Below are 18,190 nucleotides of genomic sequence, written 5' to 3'. Positions count from 1 at the left end.
CTGGGCCAGTGAGCTGGGATTCCCTGCATCTGTGAGTATGGGAATGATTAGGCTGGCTGTGTGCCCTGCACAGATCATTTCCAGCCTCGGCGCCAGAAGGATTGTGCGGGAATGCAACCCTGGGCATAAATGCATCTTTCTCACAAGCCTGTTTTAAAGGACAAGCCACGGCAGATCTGGGGGGGGCGGGGCTCTGAGAGGATGGTGAAGTGACTGCAGGAATCCCAGAGGAACAGCATCCTGGTTTCCTTCTGTCGGACTGCAGAAAGTGCTTCCTTGGGGAGCAGTGTCAGCTGGGTGGCAATGCAAATGGAGCGTTTCCTTGGCAAAAAGGCAGCAAGGGCTCCCAGCCCTTTTTCCCCCAGGACAGAGTGGGCATGGGACTTGGCAAGCTGACTAGAGGCGGGTGGCTGTGGGACCAGGTAAGTTTCAAGGGTGAACACATTTTCGTCAGAAGTTTCTTATCACCAGAATGCTGTAAACCTGCTTAGTATTCGGGACTGTTGAGACAAACACCATGGAGCACTGGACCCGGATTTCTGCTTCAACTTTCGAAGTCTATGTGCCAAATACAGGGACTTTCAAACCGGGAAAGAACCAGATGTTTGAGAACTCTTTTGCTGGCGTCTTTAAAAGTAGGCCACAAGTTATCTCCTTTGTAAAACTGGAGAGGTAAGTGTTATGGTTTGAGTGAACCACTTCAGAGTTCATGTGTTTGACTCTTAATTCCTCCATGTGGTGATGCTGGAGGGTGGTTTGGCCAGGGGGTTGGGGGTCTGGAGGCAGAGCTCTCTCAGGACTGGATGAAAGCTTTCCCCGGATGACTTCTCAGTTTTGCAGGGCTGGGACAGTGATGGCGAGCGCTACATGGGGCTGTCTCTCATGGTTTGCCTCTTCTGTCACCAGACAGGTTGCTACCCAGCGTGGGAAGCAGCAGGCTGCCCCTGCCGGAAGCTGAACAGACACGAATCACTGTGCTTCTGGACTTGTCAACCTCCAGGATCGTGAGCCAGAGTGAACGTCTTTTCTATACAAACTGCCTGGCCCCAGGTATTCTGACTAGGACAGGATGCTGTCTAAAGGTAAGGATATGATGGGGTGACCTCTGGGATCTCCATGCCGGAGTGTGTGGGGCTGGGGGTGATGGTGCCCATCATGGTCAGTGGGATGTATATTGTGTAGACACATTATGGATACATAGTATATGCAAGTGTATATACATGCATACACAGTATGTATGTGTATGTATACTATGTATACATGTATATACTATGTGCATATATGTATAAATATATATGTGCGCACACATGCATATACACATCATAGTCATATTTATCAGACATGAATAGACAGATACTCAGTGTTGACCACAGGCAGATTCCATAGCTAAAATAGTTCTGGTCTCACAATAAGCCATTTTTCTGCCCTGGGCCCCCATGTTCTCATCTATAAAATGTGACCAGTGGACTAGATGATTTCCACTGCCACCTCCAGTTGTAAAAATTCTGTCATTCTAGCAAAACCCTTCATAGGCTATTGGGACAGTAATCATTTTTAGTCCTTCAGTCAGGTGAGTTTATTCTTCTTAGAGCAGCTCCATAGGGAAGCCAAGGGGTCCGATCTCTGGTCCCGCATCTTGGTTCTGATCTTTGGGTATGTGTGAGCTTTGAGGGGTTTGCATGCCTCTCTGAGCCTCGGCTTTGGGTAAACAGGGGGTTTTACACCTAATTGGGCCCTTGGGCTCACAGACCAAGTTCCTCTACCTGATTTGTAGTAAAAATTCCAAGTTATCCTGGTTCTCGCTATGTAAGCCCCAGCTGAGGAAGCTGGCCGTTTGAGCCTTCTCTCTGAGGCGCTCTCTGCCAGATAAACATTTGTCACTGTGTTTCCTGACTCAGAATGTGCCTCTAAATATAATCTCCCAGGCTTAAACAGCAAGAAGCTATAGAAAAAACGAGTCTCCCGGGGCTTCCTGCATTGCTGCTTTGCCTTTTTTTAAGCTTAATCTTGGGCCCTGACCCTGTTCCTCTCTCCCTCTGGATAATCAAGATTGACAGGAGAGTAATGGGCCTACATGGGGCAGGGGGCATCTTTTGGGCAGTTTTCCTTGACCCTGTTGAGTCTGATTGTCAGACTGCACACGTTCCCCCTCTGTGTTAATTTATTGGTAACAGAACACGAAGCAGGACTTCCTTAAGCCAGGAGCTGAAGAGAAAGGCGTAGTCACAAGCAAACAGGTAGAACAGGGAAGGCCCAAGGGCCTTTTCTCAGAATTCTGGCTACGGATCAGGCAAACCCAAGTTTGACTTGCTTTATTTTTAGCTGTGTAACCTTGGGTAGATGACTAACCTCCCTGAACTCACGTTTGCTCCTCTAGTGAATACCTAGAGCCAGTATGTATGCTCACACGGTATCGACAGGGCAGCGGTCTCAGTGCCGAGACTCAGTTTAGGCTAGCGCTCTCCTTTTCCTTTCACAACACATCAGAAGAAAAGCCATGTTAAGAACTCTCAGTTTGGGGCTGGAGAGATGGCTCAGTGGTTAAGAACACTGACTGTTCTTCCACAGGACCCGGGTTCAATTCCTAGCACCCACATGCCCGCTCAAAACTGACTGTAATTCTAGTTCCAAGGGACCCAATGCCCATGTCAAAACACCAATGTGAATAAAATAAAAATAAATAAATTTAAAAAGAGTCAAAACAATAATATTTAAGAAAGCAAGGAAGGAAGGAAAGAACATGGAGCCATTGTTTGAGACCTGCCCTCAGCTCCCCATAATGGCCCTCTTCCCCCCATCCTCTTGCCTTCCCTGATTTGGTTGCAGGCGAACCACCCTCCACCATCTCTACATGCCAAGCCTGGACCACCCTCTACCATCTCTACAAGCCAAGTCGGCCTCTTTTCCCAAGACCTATTCACTGGCTTGGCTTGGGGGACTGTACCTCTGCCTAGGTTAGATCACCTAACTAGAAGTGATCTGTGCTTGTACTATATCTGCCCCACGTGACTGGCACTTCCTCTTCCCCTCCATTACAAAAAAACAAGATGGTTGCCCCGCCTCCCCAGATTTACTTGAGGTGGGACATGAGAAATAGATTCGTTCTTCAGAAAGGCAACAGAAAAAGGAAAGGGCGATCCCCTCTCTCCATACCTATTGTGTGACCAGAACTGCAGAGGAGGAAATCTAGGATTTGAACACAGGTCTAATCCAACCTCAACATCCAAGGTTTTCCATTTAACCATTTCTCTCTTTCTCCATCCAACAAGAGCCTCTTCTGGATCCAGGTCTGCATTCCTAAACAGCTAGCGCAGATTCCTGGGCTCCACTTTCGGCCCAGGCTGCTCCCTGCTCTCCCCTGACAGGGATCTCCGGTGTAGACGCAGACACAAGCTTTCAGAGTGGAAATGCAAAACATCTCTCTTTGAAAGCTCTTGCGCGTCTGCATCTCTGCTTAGGATCACTTCAGGCAGACTTGAGTGGCCTTTTAATGGGTTTGTTTTGTGGTTGGTTTATTCCTCTGATGGGGTGAGTGGATTTCACTCAGCTGTGTAAAGAAGGAGAGGCAGCTTGGGAACCACGTGGAGCGGCTGGTATCAGCCAAAGGATGCTGTTTCCCGTGGGTCTCACAACCCCTTGAGTACCTGATGGGCTGTTTTTGGTGCCTGGTTGCTTTAATTTGATTTTCCTTTAGCCTCTCGGGATCTATTGAACTCACCTGGAAAGCTCCATGATCCCGAGAAAGTGCAAGATAATTAATTGATTCCTTGCTGCTGCTGTTACTTTATATTAGCACGGTAGAAGAACTGGCGCTGTGCTCTACAGTAAAATGCAGTATGTACCTGTCGTGGCTGTTCTTGGAATTAACTAAAATCCAAGTCACTGTGTACACCTGTGAGGGGTTTTTTTTCTTAATTAAATCATTTGAAGTGGGAAGATCAACTTTTAACCCTTATCTTTTGAGGTGGGAAGACCCACCTTTAATCTGGGCCATACATTCCGCTGGCAGCCTCTGTAAGTGACAGGGAAGAAGGAAACTTGCTCTCTTTGCCTGCTTGCGCTGGCTGGCAAGTCCATTCCTTCGCTGGCGTTAGAGCCCACTTCTTTGATATTCCAGTGTACAGTAAAGACCAGGGGAGATATCCAACCTTGTGAACAGAACAACTATCAGATTCTTGGGACTTCCATTGGTGGGCAGCCATTGTTAGACTAGAACACAGCCTGTAAGCCATTCTAATAAATCCCCTTTCTGTATAGATATAGAGAGTCATTCTGTAAGTTCTGTTTCTCTCAAGAACCCTGACTAATACAGTACCTTTATTAATAAATAGAAGTATAGAGTTGAGGTCGCTTCCCAGGCCATTCTGGTCAGTCTAAACTACATTTGCCAAAATGAGTCAGACCATAATTTTTCTTTTCTTTTCTTTAGTTTTTTATAGAATATTGGGATTAAACCCAAACTAGGCTGTAACTTTCAAATAGAAGCTAAAATATTGTGCCTCCTTAAGTGACTCTTATTCTTCTGACTTGCTAGAGAAACTCGGTCTAGGAATTTAAGCTGGCAGACATTTATTGAGTTCCTAATGCCTGGAGAGTAGGCCTTGGGAAGATCATATTACAAGGGAAACTGAGGCATGGACATTACCTCAGGAGGCCTGTGACTTGTGGGAGATGGATGACGACACTAAGTTTCTATTCTGGCTAGGAATGCGCTCCCTGCCTTTGCCCCACCCTTTCCCTACTGCCCTGGTTTTTGAAGATGGGCTCCCAGAACCATCTCTCTCTTCACCTCCTGCCCTCTGGAGTCCTAGGCCTCTACTTCTCCTGACACATCTGCACGTCTTCGTCCTCACACGCTAGGCTTACCACTGAGCAAGCGCAGAGGTGCGTGGTGGCGCAGGCCCACAATCCCAGCACTCAAGAGGCCGAGGCTGAAGGATGAAGAGTTCAAGGCCAGCCTGAGCTATTCAGCCAGACCCTGTCTCAAAACAAGTAGACAAAGCAAATAGGGGATATATTTATATTTTTTAAAGGTATTTTTTTTTCTATCAGAATTCAAATTTGCTGTATTACCTGTACAATCTCCTCTTCAGCAGATGGGTTGCTCACCGATACCACACCTGATCCTCCAGAGAACCACAATTCAGTCTCTCACAGCCTCTCTTCCCTCACTGGTTCTTAAATTCTGCATGCCATAAGAGTCGCAGCTTCTGTTCTTTTCTCTCTCCCTTACTCTTTCTGGGACACATTCAACGTCATCAAGGTCTCAGCCAATGTATCAGCTTCTGGTCCACAGAGCACCCATGTCCAGACTCACTGTATCCGTAAGCACCTCATGAACTCAGGGGCAACCCCAAGAGGTGCCAGAGATTTCCCGAATTCAGTATATTGCACACTTCTCTATCCTGTTCTCTCATTCTCTGAACTTAGCGATTTCAGCCCACTTTCTGGGTCATAAACCCAACACTACCTTCTTTTTTATCCCCCCTACCTAAGCTTTGTCTTCGTGTGGATTCATCTGTCTTCTAAAGATCCGTCTCCTGTCCCTCCTTTCTCTCTGCCACTGCCCTGTTATGAGCCACCATCATTCTCCCTTCTGCTTAGCCTGGCTCCGTGTCCTTTTCCAGCCCTCTTGCACATTTCCCTTTACAGAGAGTGACCATTGCTTACTCCCTCTGTCTGCTTCCTCAGATCCTCATCAACCCAACCAGAAATTTGATGAGCGGCACTCGACACTTTTTAAATGGTTCTGACTGCAAGCTCACTGCTGACACAGGACACCCCTGGTCATGTTGACATAGGACACCCCGATCATGCTGACACAGGACACCCCAGGCTTACTAAGAAGGGACTCTTCTTCCCAGCTGTGGTCCAGGTTTTGCTTCCACACATTCAGGTTCTCTCTGTAGTATAGTCCTAACTTTACCTGAAACCGCGGGAAAGCACTCATCTTCAAACTTTGTGTTCTGGAAGAAGCCTTTTTATATTCCTCACAGAAAGGTACCAGGTGGGAAAGAGTGTTATCCTCTGCCCTCTTCCCTTAACTGTTAGAGAGAATCTTCTAGAATCTCTGAACTGAGCTCAGTGGTAGAGCACTTGCCTCTCATGAGTGAGGCCTGAATGATGAAGGCCTAACCGCAGACAACACCACACAATATTAAAACAGGAAAAAAGTCTCCCAGAGTAATAATCAGTGCCCAAAACTTTAATGTAATGGTAGTTGCATATATATTATGCCAGACTCTGAACTTCTTAAACACAGGGGTCACATATTAAACTGTGTAGAACTTTGAAAATATCTCTTGGGGGTCAGTGAGCTGGCCCTTGCTGCCAAGTCCAACAATACAAGTTCAATCCCAGGATCCCCAGGTGGAAGAAAGTGCCTATTCCTATCTGTTGCCCTCTAACTATCCTCCACCACGGCATGTGCCATACTCCTATTCACAGGAAAGAAATGTTAAAATGCATTAATTAATTTTTGTTGGTTTGATATTTGAGGGCTGTTTTGGAACTGACTCTGTAGACCAGGCTGTCCTTGAACTCAGAGATTCCCTGTCTCTGCCTCCAGAGTGCTGTGTTGTAAAAGGAGCGGCTGGCAGCTTCCCACCGCCCAGCTCCCAGCAACCTGGCTAGCTTATACCCCAAAATAACAACACACAAATTGTATTCATTTAAACACTGCCTGGCCCATTAGTTCTAGCCTCTTATTGGCTAACTCTCACATCTTGATTCAACCCATTTCTAATAATCTGTATGTCACCACAAGCTTGTGGCTTACCAGGAAAGATTTAGCATGTCTGACATGGCAGCTTTATGGTGGGCAGCTCTCTGCCTGCCTCCTTCCTCCCAGCATCCAGCTCTCTTTTTTTCCCACCTATCTAAGTTTTGCCCTATCTAAAGGCCAAGGCAGTTTTCTTTATTCAACCAATGAAAGCAACACATAGAAAGAAGATCCTCCTACACCACTGCTGGGATTAAAGGTGTGCACCGCCACCACCCAGCTAAAATACACTAACTTTTTTAAAAAAACTGTAGGATTATAGAAACCAATATAACCAATACCTACATGTCAATCATCCAGTTGGCCACAGTCAGTGTTGTGTTGTATTTGCTTTCAATCTTTCCCCTTCCTACTCGCAAATATTAGAAACAAAGGGAAACCAAAGGAGCCCATGGTAGGAGCTTAAGACCTGCTGGGCAGAATGAGGGATCTGAGAGACACAGAATTGGACAAATGGAATCTGTCAAAGAGCTCTTGGCACAGAATTAAAACAGAAAGTCATCTTTTTCTTTAAGATACCATTTTCCCAAAGACTGATGACCTGCCGAGCTGTATACCCCGGTAATAAACTGAGAGCATTAAGTAAAACAAAAAAATCTTATTGTATTATGATAATTGAGAAAGATGCCAATACTGCTGGAGTCTGTCCCAACCCAGCAGCCCGTGTGTGCGCTGGGGTATGTGTGACTGACTGCCTTTGGATGATGCCCCTGCAGGCTTGCTTTCCCTTGCTTGCCTTTCTGCATTTTTCTCAGAGGTAAAGAGGGAACGTGCTTATCAAAACACATTCTAAGTAGTAGTAGAGGAAAGTTTGACAACTGAAAATGTTTTTTCCTGGTAGACATAGAGTATTTGGAGATTAATTGCTCACGGCCTTGAGGTTGAAGCCTGAACTTAAAGGGGGATTTGTTTCGGTCAGGGCGTTATGGATGGTCACACCCTGGGGGCCCCCCCGAGCAGCTGACTTCAATCACATGCTAATTCATCGAGCGCTGAACAATCGCTGAAGAAGCTATGAAACTCACAAATGCATAATGATTAAAAATAATAAACAAATGAGGCTTCTGTGTTTTCCTGACTGGGAACAAGGGCCTGTTCTTCTGGTCTTTATAATGAAATAGTGAGACTCTGGGTGGGTGGGGGAGGGGGAGAGAGGGGGACGACACAGCAGTTGGTAAATGATCTAAGCAAAGCATTGCAGCGTGGTACGGAATCGGAGAGTCCAACTTTACCTGCGACTGCTCAGCAATGAAGGGCTGAGGACAAGCAGGGGGCGTGAGTCTCCTGACACCGAAAGTGACCAAAGGAATGAAGTTTGTTTTATGAGAAAGGGGTTTATTTAAAATGTTTCCACATATTTGGAAAAGCGAAAATTCTGCTTTGTCTCCTAATGGTGACATCCCTATTCCAGGAAAGGTTGCAGTTGTTAAAACGGCCTTTATAAAGCTTACGGAACTTCCCTTTGGAAAACAGAATGCCTTGCTTCATTTTGCTTGGCATGGCCACAAAGCACAATGCCCGATTTTAGTTCTTTGGTTTGGATGCTCATGGAGCTGTGTTTAGTGCCTCTTGCTTCCTGATGAGGTGACTGCACAAACCAGTCCCGAAACACCTGTTTTAGTGCACGGTCAAAGATGCATAGTTCCCTTTGGAAGCTCTCCTGAGTACATTGCCAGGATGCCACAGGGCACAAGTGGACACAGCTGTGAGAAATGGAAGACTTGGTAGTCGATTTGTGTTTGATGGGCAGGGAGCTGGGAATGGCAGGCCAGCCTGCCAGCTTTTATTCCAGCAAACACCCTTTAGATAGGAAATCTGTTTTCTGCACCTCTTTCTACTAGATCCCGTAGAGAAGAGAAGGAAGGTCATTGGATTGTTCATATACTCATTGGCTCATTCGGCGAGCCAGTCCTCTATAAAATGGCAGATACTAACAGATGCAGTCAAGTTTATAAAGAATGGAAAAGGAGGTGTTGGGCTGGTTGTCAACTTGTCAAATCTAGACAAACCTTGGAAGAGCAAATCTCAAGTTGAAAAACTTACCTGCATCAGACTGGCCTGTGGTCACATCTGTGGGGCATTTTCTTGATTGCTAATTGATGTAGGAGGGCCAAGCCCACTGCCATCTCTAGGAAGATGTGCTACCCTTTAGCCCCCTGTCAGCATTTTACAGTTTAGAGTGTCAAAATGAGGAGAGACACAGCCAGCTTTGATGGAGGCTCACTCTGAACAGGATGTAGGTGCTGGGATTTGAACCTGTGAACACGGAGGGCTGAAGCTATGCTTTCTTCCCCTTTGAACCTCTTAAACGGGTTCTCTTTCAGTTTTCAGCTCATCAGCTTCAGACACAACAGTTTAATTACCTGTGCTTTGAGACTTAGGGAGCAAAAACGAAGCAAAATGTGGTCCTTAAATCATGTGAAATTGAAGCTATCAAGGTTTACGTGCTGTGTTTGGAAGACTTGTGTTGTTATTCTTGAGTCAGGGTCTCTCCACCTAACCCCGCCTGGTCTTGACCTCAATGTGTTGACTAGGCTAGGCTGACTTTGATCCACCTGCCTCTGCCTCCCAAGTGCTGAAATTAAACGCGCGGGCTGTCACAAACAGGGGGCAATTCGGGACATTTTTATAAAGCATTGCTTAGAGAATGAGGCCTCTGTGACTTAAAAGATAATTTATTCAGCCAATACCTTTTCCTTCAATTTTTTATTCTGATAAATGTCCTAATACGGCATAGAAAGTTGGCCTGCCTTGGTACAAAATATAAGTTATTTTTTCCCTTCAGTGATTCAACATCTTGTGGTGTCTCACATTTCTCCTTCTGGACGCCAGTTGCCCTTAGACGGGACTATGGATAAGAAAGACGTAGGTGTTCGAGATGAATGTGTACTGACATCAAAGATTCCTTGACAACAGGCACCAAGTCCCCTCTGATGTAAATGTGTGTGTATATCTCTGGATGTTGTTCTCTCTTCTAAAAAGAGAATTTTAAAAATATCAAGTTATTACAGATCCCGGTTAGTCTGGTATTTGCATTTCTCACTCTGCTTATAGTTTCCAGCGTTCATATCATTCTCATAATTCTCACGGCCTGGTTATCTGTGTCTGAGGAGCAGGCAGCAGTCCTGTCTTCGAAAGTCTTTCACGTTCTTAGAGCCAAAGAATTAGGGTATCAGTCAAGTTGGGAGCTTGATGAAGTCTTCACTTCCTGGCTGCTTGAAACAAAATGTTTGTTTCTTAAGAATACACACAATTAACTGGAATCTCAGCTCAATTAAATAAAACATATAAATCACTCACATTCATTTTCAATATATTCTTGAACTTCTAAAGGGCCCTATTAAATGATTACCGCCTGGAATCAAAATCCTTGAAAAATGAAATTGGTTTCTGTGGGTCCGAACATTTCTCGGCATCTCTGACACCCTCTGTGATGTGGCAGAAATGAAGAGAAACCCGTAAGTCGGATGGCAGATGTAGAAAATGCTCCCCGGATTGGATGAGGGTGTACATGCTTTTTTGCTTCCATCTGGATCCTTTTCAGGGTGATTGCTTATTTTTAGGTTGGCATTTTCGACGGAGGATGAAATGGCTGCAGGAAAGGATGTGAAAGGTTAAGAGGATGGATGAGAAGTGTAATTTGAGAGCCGTCGCCAAGGGAAACACAGCCTTGGTTTTATGTCCAATGTACCTCTTCGGGGGAAGAGGAAAACCCAGCTCTCTGTATTTCAGATCAGTCAATATCTTTAAATCCCGTAAACTCAAGCAGCCACGCTGTAGTGTAGGGTTGTGGGAGAAAGTGTAGAACCTGAAGACACATGCGCAGGGGAGACGCACTGAGTAAGAGCAGGATCGCCCCCCACTCGGGTTTACACTATCCCAAAGCCGTGGAGGCGCATGGGGGATGAGTGAGAACGAAGGACAATTTGCTGTGCTTGCTCTTGGTGAGGTTGGACAAACTACCAATGCTAATGCACACGCTCTTCCAAGTATCACTGAGGCAGGAAGTTCTAAGAATTTTTGTAGTCACGATTTTCCTAACGTTTGGAGAAGTCCAAGGTATTTTAGAAAGCTTCATAATGTCTTAACTCCTAATGAAATAGTTCTTATTGTGTCTTTATGAATTAGGTTTTTTCTCCAGAATTCTTTTGTGATGATTAAGGAAATTTCTAAGACTATTTACCACCTTTCAAAACCTTTCCCAGTTTCTTTATAAATTTGTATTTACTTATTTTATGTGTATGTGTTCAGCTCCTAGCACCCACATATACCCCGGCGCACGCGCGCACACACACACACACGAAATTACTTTTTTAAAATTCTTAAAATACGATAAACAAAAGATTTGTATGAAGCAGTAAAGTATATACAATAAAGTTACTTTCTTTGTACAGAGTCAACCTGTCTAGTATAGTCACTAAGTAAAAGAGAGTGACATAAAATTAAGAGAAAGTAATTCAATTGCTGCCCCAAACTCACATTTAATGAAGTGTTGGGGGAGGGGCCATACATTTGCTTCCATGCTTCAGTGGATAGCCCTACCCCCATGTGCGTATGGTCAGCAGTGACTGGACTCGGGAGGTTACCAAAAAATGAAGGAATGAAGTTGGGAGATGAATGTAGGGGTTCTTGGAAGAGCTGGGGTTAGGGATCCGGGGTGGATATGATCAAGTATAAGGGCCAAGCAAGTAAATCTCTGCCAATCGCAGGAATTCCTTTCATGTGTTGACGCAGACATTATTAATGGTGACATCATTTACTTTTCAAAAGATGGTTAAGTCAAGGTCAAATGTTGAAAATGATTTCCAATGTGTTACCACATTATTTATGGGATCAAAACAAAATTTGTGCCAGAACCAGATGATAACAACTGATTTGCAAATTTTGCATTTTTAGGGGATTCTGCTCACTTTCAGACCTTGAATACGTGTCTTCAATTTAGAAATCAACTTATCAATATAAGTTTAGTATAGTCATATCAGTATAACGTTAAAATATAAATCCTAGCAGGCATTTCAAATGAGATTGAAATGTGGCAACCCCAAACGAAGGCAACGAAGCTTATTTATCTACCTCAACTTGCTGACTCGACACAGTGCTGTGAATGCTGAATACATACGGAACCCTGTTTTCTGATTTGAGTCAAGAATTTGAAAAAAACAAATTTTAAGATATCTGGAAAAAGTGGAGCTGGAGAGATGGTTCAACAGTTAAGAGCACTTGTGGCTCTTATAGAGAGCCTGGATTCAGTTCCTAGCACTCACATGGCAGCTCACAACCATTAGTAACTCTTGTTCTAGAGAGCCTGACACCATCTTCTGACCTCTGAGGCCACCAGGCATACATGTGGTACACAGACATATACGCAGGCAAAATATGTGAACATATTGAATAAACTAAATAAATCTTTAAAAAAAGATTCTGGAAAGTAGTTGCTATTTTGATGTTTGTAACTCTTTTTTCAATTGATGTGATTACCGTAGTTAGGTTTTTTGGTTGTTGTTTGTTTGGTTTTTTTGTTGCTGTTTTAACTCTTTGGGGACCCACCACCCAGCTCCCAGATAAATACATGGAGACTTATTCTTACTTATGAATGCCCAGCCTTAGCTTGGCTTGTTTCTAGCCAGCTTTTTTTTTTTTTTTAATTTAAACTATCCCATTTCTCTTTAACTACATTTTGCCTCTGGGCTTTTATGTTTTTCTTTGTTCTATATACCTTTCTTTCTTTCTTACTCCGTGGTTGGCTGTGTGCTTGGGTGACTGGCCTCTGGCATCACTCCTCTAGCCTATATTTCTCCTATTTATTCTCTCTGCCTGGCAGCCCCGCCTATTTCTCTGTCCTGCCTAGTTAGTGGCTGTTTGGCTCTTTATTAGACCAATCCGATGTTTTAGGCAGGCAAAGTAGCACAGCTTTGCAGAGTTAAACAAATGTAACATAAAAGAATGCAACACATCTTTGCATCATTAAAAAAAAAAATTCTACAGCATAAACAAATTAACACATCTTAAACTAATATTCCCCAAAACTCTGCCTGCCAATTTTCAAATAGACTGCAAAAAGCTGCACTCTGACATCCAACTTACTGATAGGCTTGATCATGTCTCTTCACAGAGCTTACCCAGACTCTGTCTACCTAGAAACAAATCTCCCTCACGTCTCAACCATTTATGCCATTGCCTTTTGGCAGCGCCTACACTTGGGAACAACTGTTTTCAAGGACAAAGCACACTCAAAGTAAAGCCATAGTCCAAATGTCTGGCGGGAGCCTGGAGAACACATGAAGAAACGCAACTACCTCCATGGCCTGGATAGCCACGCACTTGTTCCTCAGAGACTGCATGGAACACACCGCTTCCCACTGAGAACAGCAACTGCTTCCATTGTCTGGATGGCCATGCACTCATTGCTCAGAAACTGCACGAAATACAGTTTTACGTGACCCTCTTTTATTTTACTTTTAAATATATTTTTTTAAATAATATATTTTAAAAAATAAATGAAGTTTTTTTTTAATTTATGCATGTTCCATTTTCTTTATTAGTGATCCCAATCATGGGACCTGCTTTAAGATTTCAAAGACTCTCTAAACATGACAGCCCATGATTAGGATGATACTTATCTGTGGGGGCAGACATCCCAAAAGTTATACGTAGATCTTATTTTTGTTCATCAGCTTTTATTAGTGTTGTGCATTTAATATGTGACCCAAGACAGTTCATCTTTGTCCAGTGTGGCCTGGAGAAGCCAAACAGTTAAGTACTAAAGTTTTTCCTCTAGAGGCTGCTTCATCGAGTCTTGTAGAACCCCATTCCCAGCCTGACTCCAGTCTATCCCAAAGCACTCGTGGCCAGCTACCCTAGTCCCTGGTAAAATGGGAGTCTAGTGGCAGTACCGATTTTCATTTCTGCTGGGGTTCTTGCCCACACCACACTCCACATTGTCCTGTCCACTGACCTGTCACTAAACACGGTCTTCCAGAGCTGACACAAATTTTTCCCTTTCTTTACCCTCCTTCACCTCATTCCTTCCTACCCAAAGCCTCCACTGTTCCTCCAGGGAACCAGACCCTGTGGTAGGTGTTGGAATTATAAAGATACAGTCACCGCTCACATTCACATTCTAACGCAGTGGCTCTCAACCTGTAGGCTGTGCCCCCTTTGAGGGGAGGGGGAATGTCAAACGACCCTATCAGAGGGAAAAACTAAGACCATTGAAAAATATAGATATTTACATTGCAATTCATAACAGCAGCAAAATTACAGTTATGGAGTAACAGCAAAAATAATTTTATGGTTGGGGGTCCCCACATTAAAGTGTCGCAGCACTAGCAAGGTTGAGAACCACTGTTCTAATGGCTTCTGCATTGAAAATATAAGACCCATTGAGCACCATATATCCACAGACTTGTTTGAGATTTTTGTTTTCCACCTATATTTAGCATTGGGTGCCGTGAATTCATTGCTCTTCGCCTCTCATAGCAGCTACTTACAGCATTTAAGCGGAGCTTTAAGGAAAAGGTATAGCTTGATAAGCTATAAGTTAAGCTGGCGCAGTGGTGCTCACCTTGGATGCCAGCTCTAGGGAGGCAGAGGCAGACAAATCTCGGAGTTCAAGGCCAGCCTGACCTACATTGTGATTATGAGGCCAGCCAGAGCCCTGCAGTGAGCTCCCATCTCAAAACAAGCAAAGAATAAAAAACAAAACAAGAGCTGTAAGGTCAGATGGCTCAGCAGTTTAAAGTCTCTTGCTGACAAGCCTGACAGCCTCAGTTCATCCCCAGGATTCATGCTGTGAAAGGAAAGAGCCAGTTCTTTCAGTTGTCCTTTGACTTCCAAGCATGTCACTAAATACTACTAAACACACACACACTAAATAAATTAATGTAAAATATGGTTTTTCAAAGAGTCTCAAATTGAATTAATCTCAAGTCTCAGTAGAATTTTTTTTATTCCCCTTATGTTTGCTTACAAATTTAAAATTGTTTTTATTTTAAGAGGCTGGAGATGTAGCCTAGCGGGACAATGGTTTCCTAGCATACACAAGGTCCTAGGTCCAATCATTAGCGCCATAAAAAAATCAATAATAATTACAGTTTTAAAATAGTTAGAGCCTCACTAGAAGTTGCAAAAAAGAGTGCTGAGTCCCTTAAACCAGTTTCCCCCAAAGGTGACACCTAATAAGACTGCAATTAAAAAAGAAAAACAGGAAACTAAGATTGGTAAAATATTGTTAAGTAAAATATAGACCTTATTGAGTTTTGCTTTGTTTTTGGTTTGTTGATGGCGGAAGTCACAAAATAATCCCACACTAGTTCAGAATCATGAATAATAAAGGGTTATTTATTTAGGGGAGACTTACAGATCACTGTCCTAGATCACAGTCCTCTGTACAAATGGGGAACGGGAACAGGGTCTAGAGGCTGGATGTGAGAGCCAGAAACAAGAGAGGAAGCATGCACATGTTTTACAGCCGCATTTATAGTCTAAGAGACCCCGCCCAAGTGGGCTGGTGTATTAAAGGCTGTTGGCTGAAGGAGTGGAAGGAGCTCCCTCAGCAGTTTGTTTGGGTTTTTTGTTTTGTTTTGTTTTCTGTTTGCTTTTGCTTTTGCTTTTTTGAGACAGGGATTCTCTGTGTAACAGCCCTGGTTATCCTGGAACTCACTCTATAGACCAATATTCAGTTTTTAACAGTATCTATGTGCACTAATTTTTGTGTGAACACATGAGTGTGTGTGTGTGTGTGTGTGTGTGTGTGTGTGTGTGCACAGTTTGGCTCCACATATAGATCAGATGACCATCGCAACAATACAGGAAGCCTGTGTCACCCAAAATAAACTCTGACTTTGGAGTCAAACCCCTTAACACGTCCCTGTTACCCGACAACCAGCAGTCTGCTCGCCACTCCACAACTGTGTCATCTGAGGATGTTATATAAGAGGAACCATGCAGCATCTGACCTTTGGACATTGCCTCTGCCCCTCCCTGCAAAGCCACGGGATTCTTCCATGGTGCATGCACTATCAGTCCATTCCTTTTACTGCTGAGTGTTTGGCCATCGTGAGGACAGCCAGAGTTTCTCTACCCAGTCATCCACTGCAGGGCAGTCATGCCTTTTCTAGTGTCTTACTAAGTTGAATAAAACTACTTTGAACACTCACGTGGTTTTTGTGTGACATAAGTTTTCAATTTTCTGAGATAAATATCTACAAGGAAAATGCCCAAGGTTAATTTTATTTAAAAACAACAACAACAAATCCCGCTTGGCAGCTTTTAATAGCAGCATTATCATCCACTCCATGGGCAGAAACACGTGCCTGGTACTGTAAATCTAGCCGGGAACCCAATTGGGCAGCTCCCAGGCCCTGGAGGCACACCTATGACTGATACTCTGCTAAGTGGACACAGGATCAAGCTGCTCTCTAAATTCGCCTTTCTCTCCCCACAGATCACTGCAGCTCGCAGACCTCATCAGAGAAGAGTCTTTGTGCAGTGGGGGATAGGTAATGAAGCCACTCACAACAAACTGGCCAAAGTGGGAGATAAGTGTCAGTGGAGCCACGGATGCTGGTGCTCAAGGACCATCTGAGAAGGTGGGGAAAATTCCAAGAGCCGGAGGAGGCTGAAGCAAAACACGGCTTCATGAACTCACTGCTGTGAATGGCTGCACAAGATCAATCAATCAACATTCTAGTGTGGAGTAGGGCGGGGCTTAGGAGTCAACCACTGAGGAAGAAACCTTTGACAGCTGGTGGCCTCTGAGGGGTGGGAGAACCAACTTGCTTGCTTGCTCCCTTGCTCCCTCGCTCCCTCCCTCCTTCCTCCTTTCCTTCCTTTCTTTTTCTTTCCCCCTTTTAAATTTATTTTCATTTCAAATGCATTGGCGTTTTTCCTGAATGTACATCTGTGTGAGGGTGTCAGATACCCTGGAACTGGACTCACAGACAGGTGTGAGCTGCCATGTGGTTGCTGGAATTGAACCTGGGGACCTCTGGGAGAGCAGTCAGTGCTCTCAACCACTGAGCCATCTCTCCAGCCCCAGAATCAGTTTTCTTTAAGGATGTGGCCCCTGGTGTGTCAATCACACTCCAGTGGAAAACCCCACACCCATGAGTATTTGCAGTGCATATAATGGAATTATTGGGTTACTGAAAAAAAACAAAACAAAAAGAAGACATGAAGTTGGGGAAGGGGAGAGGACTAGGAGTTGGCGATAAATCTGGAAGGAGTTGGGGGTAAAAATGGGAGGGGGGATATGATCGAAGTACAATCTCTGACATTCTTAAAAGATTGATAAAATATTATATTAAAATCTGTATTAAAAACTATATTGAGATACTATTGAATGTAGTACCACATTGTTTAAAGTGTAAGTTTAGTAAGCTTTGGTCAAAGTGTGTACCTTGAAGCCATCAGCACAACAGAAGCAGCAGATAACTCCAGTCCACCAAAAACTTCCTTGTGGTCTACTTGTCCCCCCCCTCCCCCGCCATCTCATCCCAAGGCAATCTGCAATCTTTCTGCCACTATAAATTATTTTGCATTTCTAGAAGTTGGTACAAATGGAATCATGTTCTTGAGGGTGAGGATAGGTCTGACGTCTTTCCTTTAGCATGATTATTTTGATATTCATATATGTTATCATGTGTATCAGTTATCTCTTTTTCATCGAGGCACTATTTCATTGTATTGGTAGACAGACTGAGGGGATGAGACCCAAGATAAACATGAAATGTATTTATGCTTTCTATGCACCTTATACACAGAACCTGAAGGCAATCTGACAACATTTTTAGTGAACTTGGTTTTTGCGTGTGACCCATCTCCTGACATTAAGTGTGCAGCTTTCTATTTATAGCATAATGTAAGCATTCATAATGTTTCGGATTTTGGAACTGTTTTGGAACTGTTGAGAATAAAGCTGCTACCAACAGGCCTGGTGGACGTCCTCAGGGTGTACATGCCCCCAAGAGAAGGAGAAAAAGTAAGGGCACTGACTTTTGCCAGAGTAAAGTTCCAGAAAGAGAAAGATTCTGCTAGAGCGGTGGCACTTTTTCCTTCGTGCTCATAAAGCTCGCTCACCTCCTCTAGTGTGAAGGTGTGAGTGCTGGCAGCTGGGGCAGATGCTGCTCTAAGGTGGGTGCTCAGACATACGGATGTGAGTGGGCCAGTCACACAAGCCCAGGTTTTAAATCCTTCTTATGGACCTAAGACCTTAACCAGCCAGGAATCGGAGGCAGGGGATTTCAGATTACCCACTCAAGAGATCTTATTTTATTTGATCTCACGCCTGGCCTCAAACTTGCTGTAATAATTGCTTTGGATGATCTTGAACTTTTGATCTTCTTCCCTCTGCCTCTGGAGTATTGAAATTAAAAGTTTGTAGCACCATGCTGGGTTAATACGGTGGTG

General features: G+C 44.1%; 1 long non-coding RNA gene across 1 annotated transcript; it reads left to right on the top strand.

Moving 5' to 3' along the window:
* Positions 1-205: 205 nt before the first annotated feature.
* LOC146895624 (uncharacterized) lies at positions 206-17,662 on the top strand. Its single transcript, XR_015000572.2, has 3 exons — positions 206-672; positions 907-1,082; positions 16,227-17,662. It is a non-coding gene; the product is annotated as an uncharacterized LOC146895624 (long non-coding RNA).
* Positions 17,663-18,190: the final 528 nt, after the last annotated feature.

Source organism: Myodes glareolus, chromosome 2 (genome assembly GCF_982192425.1).
Source record: "Myodes glareolus chromosome 2, mMyoGla1.1, whole genome shotgun sequence".
Taxonomy (NCBI): Eukaryota; Metazoa; Chordata; class Mammalia; order Rodentia; family Cricetidae; genus Myodes; species Myodes glareolus.
The sequence above is the reverse complement of the archived record's forward strand: the minus strand, read 5'-3'. Positions and strand labels throughout refer to the sequence as shown.